This window comes from Chaetura pelagica, unplaced genomic scaffold, assembly GCF_000747805.2.
Source record: "Chaetura pelagica isolate M959 unplaced genomic scaffold, ChaPel_1.0 scaffold555, whole genome shotgun sequence".
NCBI classification, from domain to species: domain Eukaryota; kingdom Metazoa; phylum Chordata; class Aves; order Apodiformes; family Apodidae; genus Chaetura; species Chaetura pelagica.
In genome coordinates this window covers 77812-87170 of record NW_009953297.1, presented here as the reverse complement: position 1 = coordinate 87170, position 9359 = coordinate 77812, and positions in this window count along the sequence as shown.

The following is a 9359-nucleotide window of genomic DNA, read 5'->3' as shown; positions in this document are numbered from 1 at the left end:
CCCCCCCCCATCCTCCCTCAGGGCCTTCGGCTGCGTCTCAACCCCAAGTGATGAGGGGAAAAAGGGGGTGTCCCGCCTTTTCCCGTGGGTTGGGGGGCTGCTCCTGTGGTGACAGAGCTCGGTCCCGCTTCACCTAATGGTTCAAAAAACCAACAAACCCGCAAAAAACAACCCCAAAACCCCAACCGCTTGCACCTCCAGAAGCAGTTGCTGATTCATTTGATCCTCTGAGGTTTTTTTGAGGAGCAGGCGTCTCCAACCCTTGGGGATTTTCCGCGTAAAAGGAGCATTTTTTTTCCAAACCGAAGTTGTGCAAAGCGGGTCCGCGCTCTAAATATTTGATTCAGTCAGTGAGATTTTCTTTCTTGTCTGTGCCATTAAAAAAACACCAACCCAACAGCCCAAACGGTGTTTCCTCCTTCAGCAGAAGGCCTCTTGTCTCCAGCACTGCGCTGAAAAAACCTTCACTTTGGGGAGTTTTCTGGAAAAAAATAAAAATGCTTGCCAGTCAGATGCTTTGTGTAATCCTGGTCAGATACCGAGTGATCTTTGACATATTGAGTAGGTGCAAAATATTCTGTCTCAGGGTGGGGTATTTGCTCCCTCAGCCACCTTTGGTCTCTATGTGGTAAAGATGATGAAATACTAGTCTCTTTTTTTTTTTTTCTCCCCCGAAATGACTTATATTTTGGTGTTCCCTCCCTCATGTAGATGAGCTCAGTGATCTGGCTGCTATTAAAATTATCAACCTACACGTCAGTGGTTTCCTTTAGCCTTTATTTTATTTTATTGGAGCCATTCCTCTTTATATCAAGGATTCAGGGAGCACAAGTTCAACTTGGGTGGGTTTTTTTGGGGGGGGAGGGGGGCAAGTCACCTGATTTACTTGGTGAGGTGCTAGTTGGCCAGCCATTTTATGAGGATTTTGGAAGAGGGTCATGTGGAGAAGATGCTGGGTGTGTGTTTGGTTGGGTTGTTGTGGTGTTGTTTTTTTTTTCCCCCCCGAGGTATTTGATAACAGGAATCTTAAGTATTAGCTGTGCATTTGCAAAATGCTTGGCTTGTTTTACTGTATTTCTGAGCTTTGATTGCACGAAGCTTTTCAGATGCCTCCATGGCAGGTTGTAGCACTGGTGTAGATCTTAAATCTCAGCAGCTCTTGCTTTACACGTGGATTTCTTGTCTGTCTATTCCAACAGGCATAACATCAGATACCTGCTTCCTCTAGCCTTGTCAGTTTTTTCCCCCATCTCTCAGCTAATCATCTGTGTTTATACTGGAAAGTTTTAAATAATTCCCGTTCATAGCATTGAATCTGAGGAGGAGAGAAGGGTATAGCACAGCAAAATGCACCCAGCTAAATACACACAGCACTGCATCTGCTGTCTTGCCTGTGGCTCATGGATGAGTTGGGGCTGATTTAAATCTGACTGGTTAGGGCCTGGCTAGCAGCTGTGATGTGGTTTCAGCCCTGCCTTTGTCTCTGATCCTGGGCGATGACTCTGGCTGCTCTGCAGTGAACTCGGTGCTGAACCTGGTGATGTGGATGGCACTGCAGCCTGGGCAGGCTCCCATCCAGCACCTGGGTTATTTTCATTCTCCTATCTGGAGAAACGGCTTCTTCAGAAAATGAGGCTTGAATCATTTCAGCTATTGCTCTCATGATGTCATCCTGTGTCTTTTTTTTTTTTTTTCTGTCCAAAGGGTGAATAGCTCCCATTACAAATCATAGCATTATAGAAAACCAGGTTGGAAGGGACCTCAAGGATCATCTGGTCCAGCCTTTAATGGCTCCTGGAAGAATGAATGTCCTAATAATATTCTTCCATATGACAGAGAGAATTATGGAAGCGTCTCTGGTGCTGCAAAGGAAATTCAAATGGGTTTTGCTTACACGTAGCTCCCTTTGTCATTCTTTATTTTGAAGGTTAAGGGAAGTCTAGAGATAAAGTTTTTATAATGGCAGCTTTCATGCAAGAGAAGATCTCTTTGTACAACTGTTGCACTGGATTGCTGCAGTCGCTTCCTGTTCAGCTGAAAGGTTGCCTGCCCTGTTGGGAGGCCATAATTAAAGATACCCTCCTGCTGCTGGTAGGGAGGCAGAATGCTTCTGTTTCTTCTACATTCTGGGACTTTGCAATGACAAATGACATGTTATGAAGGGCTACAGTGTTGATTAGCTGCCTCAGCAACCAAAGGTGGCTAATATCCAACCTTCTCTGCTGGCTGGATACAGTCATTTCAATAAATGTCTGTGTTATGGCTGAGAAATTCAGGAGTTCATTACCCTGCGGGCTTTGCAGCCCTTCCGTGCGAGCGCAGGCAGTACTATTCCATGCGAGACCTGGAAGCATCTCTGGATGCTTTATTCTCATTTGGAAGCAGGGTTGCATAGTGGATGCAGCCTGGGATTTTATTGCTGGTGCCCTCAGCCATATTGTGGGAGTTGGATGCCGTACACCTAGGCAGGGCTGCAGTGATTCCTCCTGGTTACGCTGTTCGACACCAGCTGCAGCTTCTCTTTCCTAAGCTAAGATGCTGATTTATTTATTTGGGTATAAAGCTCCTTCTTTCCTTGCTCCCTGATCCCCCAAATCTTGTCTCCCGTGTCCGTCACATTGTCTGCCATTTCTGCCTCCCATTGCGCCAACTCCTGGAGCGCTCGGCGCGGTGGCGCGGGAGCCGACCCCGCTGCTGCAGCTCCCTGTGGGTCAGCCCCTCGAGGATGGTGTGTGTTGGCTGAACAACATCAGGTCACACTCATGGCTCCTTTCAGGATTGAACTGCAAGTCATTCCCTCTCCACAGCAAGATGGTTGTTGTGTCCCTCATGCCCCTCCCCAGCTGAGCCTGGGTACTTGCCGCATGGACGGTGGTGGTTTCATCACGAGCCTGCAATATAATCCCTGTCCAGCTAGAAGAAGCTTCTCTTTCTTTCTCTCATTTTTAAAAAAACTTGTACTACAAGGATATAGCATTGGGGGGCTAGCAAGGAGGCAACTTCACCAGTGCTTCCCTTAATTGAATTACTTTTCTCAATGATTGAAGATTATACAGAGTTTAGCAGTTTTAAATATGCTAATCTTTGCTGAAAAGGCAGAGAGGGGCTCTGTGCTGAGGGATTAGATGGAGCTATTGTGGGGAGGAAGAAGTATTCTTCATACTGCCTTTGATCTTGTTTTATCAGGTGATTTTCATCAGTCCTAATGCCTTTGAGTTCAAGAAATTCTGATTTCTAGGTCACATCAGTTAATGTACATACCACCTGTGTTGTAGGGTAGCTTGCAGGGAATGTGGTATATATTAAAATATTCATAACATCTTTAGTTTTACCTTGCATATGAGCACCTCTCCTATTTAATACATCCATTTTTTAATGGAGTGGGCAGAGCTGAACGCTGGGGCACCGCAACAGAAATATTCTTCCCTCACGTGGGTTTATGCTGCAGCTTTTATTGGTAAGCAAGTCTGAAGGGCATTAATATGTACAGAAAGCAAAATAAACCCCTGTTGTCTCTTTCTGCTGGTGTTTCTGCATTACATAAGATCTTAAAAAAAAAAGTTGATTGGTTCTAATTTTCTTTATCAGGAACTGAGATTTTTAATATTGAAAAAACTGATGAGTACAATATAATAACTGGAGGAATATAACTGTTTGGAAACCACTAATGAACTATACAGTTGCATAACGATGTTGGTACAGGCACTGCTGAAGAGTGTGATGTGTCTTATTAGATAACTGGAGAACTGCACGTGGTTTGTGTGTAACATGAACCTGGTCTAACACTGGTCACAGTTCAGCCCGTCTGCAGAGACTGGCATCCCTGTGGAACTGAAAACTCTTATCTCATTCCCTTGCCTTCTGTTAATTCCCTTATACCTTGGCTTTCCTATGGCCAAGTTTTCAGGTATTTTCAGGTCTGGAGAAGAGAAGAGTGAGAGGGGATTTATTAATGTTTACAAATATCTGAAGGGTGAGTGTCAAGAAGAGGGACCAGTCCCTTTCCAGTGATAGGACACGGGGCAATGGACAAAAATGGGAACACAGGAAGTTCCACCCCAACATAAGGAAGAACTTCATTACTGTGAGGGTGACAGAGCCCTGGACCAGGCTGCCTGGAGAGGCTGTGGAGTCTCCTTCTCTGGAGACTTTCAAGACCTATCTGGATGCCTTTCTGTGTGACCTGCCCCAGGTGATCCTGCTCTGACAGGCGGGTTGGACTCAATGATCTCCAGAGGCCCCTTTCAACCCTGACCACTCCATGTTTCTGTGATTCTGTTACTATTATATTTGGACTATATGCATTTTCCACAAGTTGCTGAACTTCATCTTCTGGGGTACACCTGGTGGCTGAATATTGTCCCAGTTCTGTCTCTTCTCCATCGCTGGAGCAGCCCTTCCTTTAGCAATGTCTGGGAAAATACTAAAGTGTTTTGTGGTGCCTGTTCTTATGGTGTCTTTTGATCCCCATCTATTTGTGGAATTTTCTGAAGGAGCTGGGTCAATTCTTCCAAGGAAGAATAGATGTGCCTTTCTGCATTTTGCTATGTGTTTTTGTCTGTGTCTGAGAAGTAATTTGTGAACTTGGAAGGAAAGATCCTCTTATCCCTTGAAAGAATGGATTTTATATCTGTGGCTTTGGGGTGTTTGATGGTACTTGGCACTTTTTTGGCACAAAAGATTTGGGTTCTACAAAGCTGATGTTTGAGGCTTTTATTGAAGCTGTGAGTGGGACTGACAGAGAAACAAAGGTGAGGAACCTCATCTGAGGCCATCTTAGCAGGAGATCTAGTGTTTGGAAATTACCAGAACCAACAAGTTGTCATCCCATCTTCTCGATTTTACTGGTGGTTAAAAATCTGTCTTCTGTAATCAATTGGTGTAATCAGTTGGTGAGGAAGTAGCCATCTTCCTATTTACCTGATAATCTAGCCCAGGTGTTAAAGGCATTTGGTGGGCACCAGTGAACCAAAACAAGCAAACGAAAACTCTCAATGGTTTGAAACATGGCTCAGAAGAAACTGAATTTTGTTGTCTCAATACAAACACCGTGAGATTTTCCAAGACAACCTCCCAAGCTCAACTGTGAGTCCTGTAATTTGCAGGTACAGTTACCTGGTGACAGATAAATGTTTCTGAAAGGGCTTGGGAGCTCTGATACATCTCTCCTGGTATGGAGCAGGACAGGACAAGACTGAAAGCACGATTTTGAAAATGAACTGATAAAATCATTAGGAGTTTACTGCATGGTATAAATTATTTATGGAAGTAGTCTTAATGAAAAAAAGTGTGGAAGTAGTTTAAATGAAAAATGTGTGTCTCAGCAACCAAACAGCAGTCAAAATATGGACTGGCAGTGAAAGTAGAATTTTTCAGGTCTGCTTTCTTGATTTGTTTACTGAGCTTACACAAAGTTGAAAAGCTAAATGGATTCTTTGTTTTCCCCTCAGCATAAAACAAACTGTTCTGGCTTTAATATATTGAAGGGCCTAGGGACAGCAAACAACCAAATAAATTACTTTACACAGATATTTTCTTTTATGTTCAAAACTTGATGGGCTAAATATGTCTTGGAATATTGGAGTAATACTAACTGAAGACTTTTTGTGTGTATGTTTCAGTAGTATTTTATTTTTTACCCAAATGCAGCTTAGTGCATCACAAAGGGGAAAAAAAAAAAGCTAATCTGGGAAGCAAATATTGTAGGAAACTAAATCTAAGTAAATGCTTTTCACCTGAGTGAACTATGTAATGGTTCAGTAAATGTGTGTGTGGGTATCTCTATTTTACTTGGAAAATACCAAACTTACTGCAAAGGCCAGACTGAGTGGCAGGATCCTTTTGAGATGGAAATCCCTTCTCATTTGTTGTCAACCAGTAAAAACACCAACTTAAGAAAATAACCAACTCTAAATGCAAAGCAAGATCCAAATTTAGGTTTTAAGTGGAGAATCTTCCCACTCCTGATGTGACATGCAACTTGCCAATTACAAAACGTGCCACTGAAACCTCCCCTGCTTGACTACATGGACCTATTTGTTGCGTGCCTCTGACTTCTTGAGCCCTTCACTTGCTTCTGGCTGCCTCCTGTTGAGTCTGTCAAACTGAGTTCAATCTTCAAGCTAGGAAGGAAGTCCTTATTCAGCTGTGCAGCACAATAGTGCCATTTGTTTTATTTGACTTTTTAGAGCAAGGGTGGAACTTTCTTTTTCGTTCCCTGTCAGCACGTCTTTTCTGCTGGACTGGTGTAAACTGTGATGAGTTGGTGCTCCCTGAATGCCAGGGCAGGGTTTCCCACCCCACTCCATGATTTTGAAAGACATCTTGGATTTCTGGCATACCCAGTGAGAACCTAATTGGTTTAGTTACAGTGCACAAGGGAAGCCAAGGAATACACTGTGTAATGTCCTGAAGTTTGACTTTAAAAGTAGTTTTACGAAGTCAAACACAAAATCATTGAGACCTTCAGTGGTGATGAGAACCAGTTAAGAGTGCATGCTCTAAAGTCCCTTTCCTTCTGCTAAGGCATTTTTTGTCAATATAATAACTGCTTCCTTTAATCCTATCACAACAACCAGTGCTGGAAGTGCTGCTCTCTGCTGTGCTGGAGTCTTAACTGGTAACTGCAAGTGAATCCTGCTTGACTGTAGCTGCTTCTATGAGTACAGGTGCACCCTGGTATCACCCATGGTAGCTGCTTCCATTTTAATGCGCAGAGTTGGGACATGCTTTTGAGTTTCCAGTACTTGTCTCACTGCCAGTATCCCCTGGAGATGCCACACAGCTATTCTGGGCCTTGCAGGCTCGTAGTGTTCTCTCATCCAGACGTGTGTAGGTGTCATCAACACACAGCATTAAGGCTTTGGTTTAAATCTAAAGCATATTTGCCCAGAACTGAAAGAGCTGGGAAGAAATATTGGAGCAATACTGATGAGCAGGTAACTATTTTGTCTTCAGACATGGCCAGAACCAGCTGTGCCAGTGGAAGGTGTGGGAAAACCTGCTAATGGGAAAATGTTCTTGACTTTCACTTGGTCTCTTTTCTGTCTTCAATTATGGCCACTTAAACCTCTGTGCTATTAACATTTGTGACCATATAAATGAATGTGATGGATCTTGCTAAGTGACAATGGTTAATTATTTGCTTCTAGGGGAGCAAATGACAATTGCTGCAGCAAAAAAACCCAACCCACATTTCTGTAATTAATGCAGAGGCCAGTTTATTCCATTCCTCTAAATGCTTCCTGCTGCACTTCCTGTACTTGCCTCTGTCTAGGTTTGAGTTACAGCCAGTTCATTTTCTTAATGTTCTTGATAGGTGCAAGACAAAGGGAAGGGAAATTAAATCTAGAATGTGGAGCTAAAAGGAGAGGGGCCCTCGAAGGGTGCAGTCTCACTGGCAAAGCTACAAGCAGTGGCTGCTGCAGGGCTGTCAAGATTCCTGTCAGTTTGATCTCTGCCAGGGAGTCTAAGAAGCTGCTACTGGAGTTGGGGAGAGGAAGTCCTGCAATCAGGTCAAGAGTTTGGCCCTGAGAAGGCTCTGAAGCTGCACAGGAGTGGGCAGGCAGCGTTGTGTTCATCTGAGTGCAGAAATACTTCCTTGCAGCTCATAGGGTTGGGCACTTCATTTGTTTTAATGAAGATGTTGCCTTCTCTGGGAGTAGAAAATATTCACTCATTACTGACTCTGTTCTCTTCTGCCAGCACAGAAATGGCCGTGAGAAACCCTGCTTGTCAGAGATGGGAGGATTTTTTTTTTTATGGCCTGACAGAAGGAAGGCTTAGCAGAGGACTCTGAACAAGATGGGTGATTGAATCATCCAGAGGATGTCTGAGGTGGTGGAGGAAATGGAGAGAACAAAATTTATTGTAAGTGCTGCGAGCAAAAGCATAGTGTGCAGACAGGGATCAATAAATCTTGGTGAGAGCAGCATGAGCTCCAGACCAGGGTCTAGGGAATTGGATTGGAAATGCAGGTAAGTGGGGAACACTTGCTTTTGGAAAAGCAACCAAATGTGCAGGTAATGTTTCCTGATGAATGCAGTCAGTATTGTGAAAGTTAGAGGAACAGGGCTTGACTTCCAGACGTTGCAGAATTAATTGGCAGTGAAATGCTGTGTCTTCTCTTTCAAAGGAAATTCTGACCCCTTCTTGACTTCTTCAGAGCAGTAAGCAGGTCCTCATGCTAGAGGCTTGCTGTCTTAATTGTCTGTATTACCTGATTTTAATTTTTTTCCCCTTCCCCTGGTTTCAGATTAATGCATTTGCTGCTGAAGCAGTTTTTGAGTATTGTGTCCTTGGCTCACTCAAAATGGCTGAAAATCACTCATGTCTGCACAAAAGCTAGGATGGCTTCACTGAAGCTGAGCTTCTGCTGCTTGTTTGGATAAAGCTGTAGGAGAATCTTTCTGCACAGTAGCTGAACACAGCTGGAGGAGGCCGAAATTAAAACAGCTGAAGAAAGTTTGACTTTGGTGTATGATTGCAAGGAAATCCTAAAATTTGTCTTGTAAGGCATTCAAAGGTCAGGAAGAAATGCAAAGAGGTTTTCACAGGGTGGGTCTCTTCCAGCCCCTCATTTTCAGACCCATTCACTTGCTTAGGTTCTTGTAATTCCTTCTCAGCTTTCCAGGCTGCCCCTTAATATCAGTTCTTTATGTAATCAGTCTGTAATTATGCTCCTATTCTTTCAGTTCTTCCTACTTCTCTTTTTTTCTGTTGAGTTTACTTAGCAAAGGAGGCAAAAGATATCATTGGAGTGGCTTTTATCCACCATCATGCAATTAAGTTTGTGACCATAGTTCTTTTCTACTCTTTTATTTTTAGTAACTCTTAGACCTCAGTGTGACTTGGAGAAGGGGGTAGGTTTTCTTCCTGAAACTGCATAAGCAACAGACAGATCAAAAGCTTGTGTCCCATAAAATCTATCTCTTTATTTGGATGCTGCAGTGTAATAGCAGACTCAAAAAAAAAACACTTTTCCCAGTCAAAAGTGTCGCAATCTTATAATCAGCTGCTGGTTTGGTGTTAAAAAATTATTCCTCCCCCCCTTCCCCTGCTCTTTCCAAGAATGGAGAGGGCTGTTAGGTTGCCTCTGTTTATATCTGAAGACTTGGTGGACTGTTTATGCTGTCACAGCAGGCAATTTACAGTTAAAACCAGTCTTGGCCTTAGGAATTCTACAATTTTTCTTAAAAATACATGAGGGATTTAATTTTTCTCTTCTCTGGAAGACAGCTGGGTTTCCCCCCAAATCATTAAACTGCAGAATATCTAGTAAACTCAAGAGGAGCCTTGTGCTAATTACTACATGCATTCCCTCCCAGAAGGCCTGACATCTAGAGAAAAACTTCCCTATG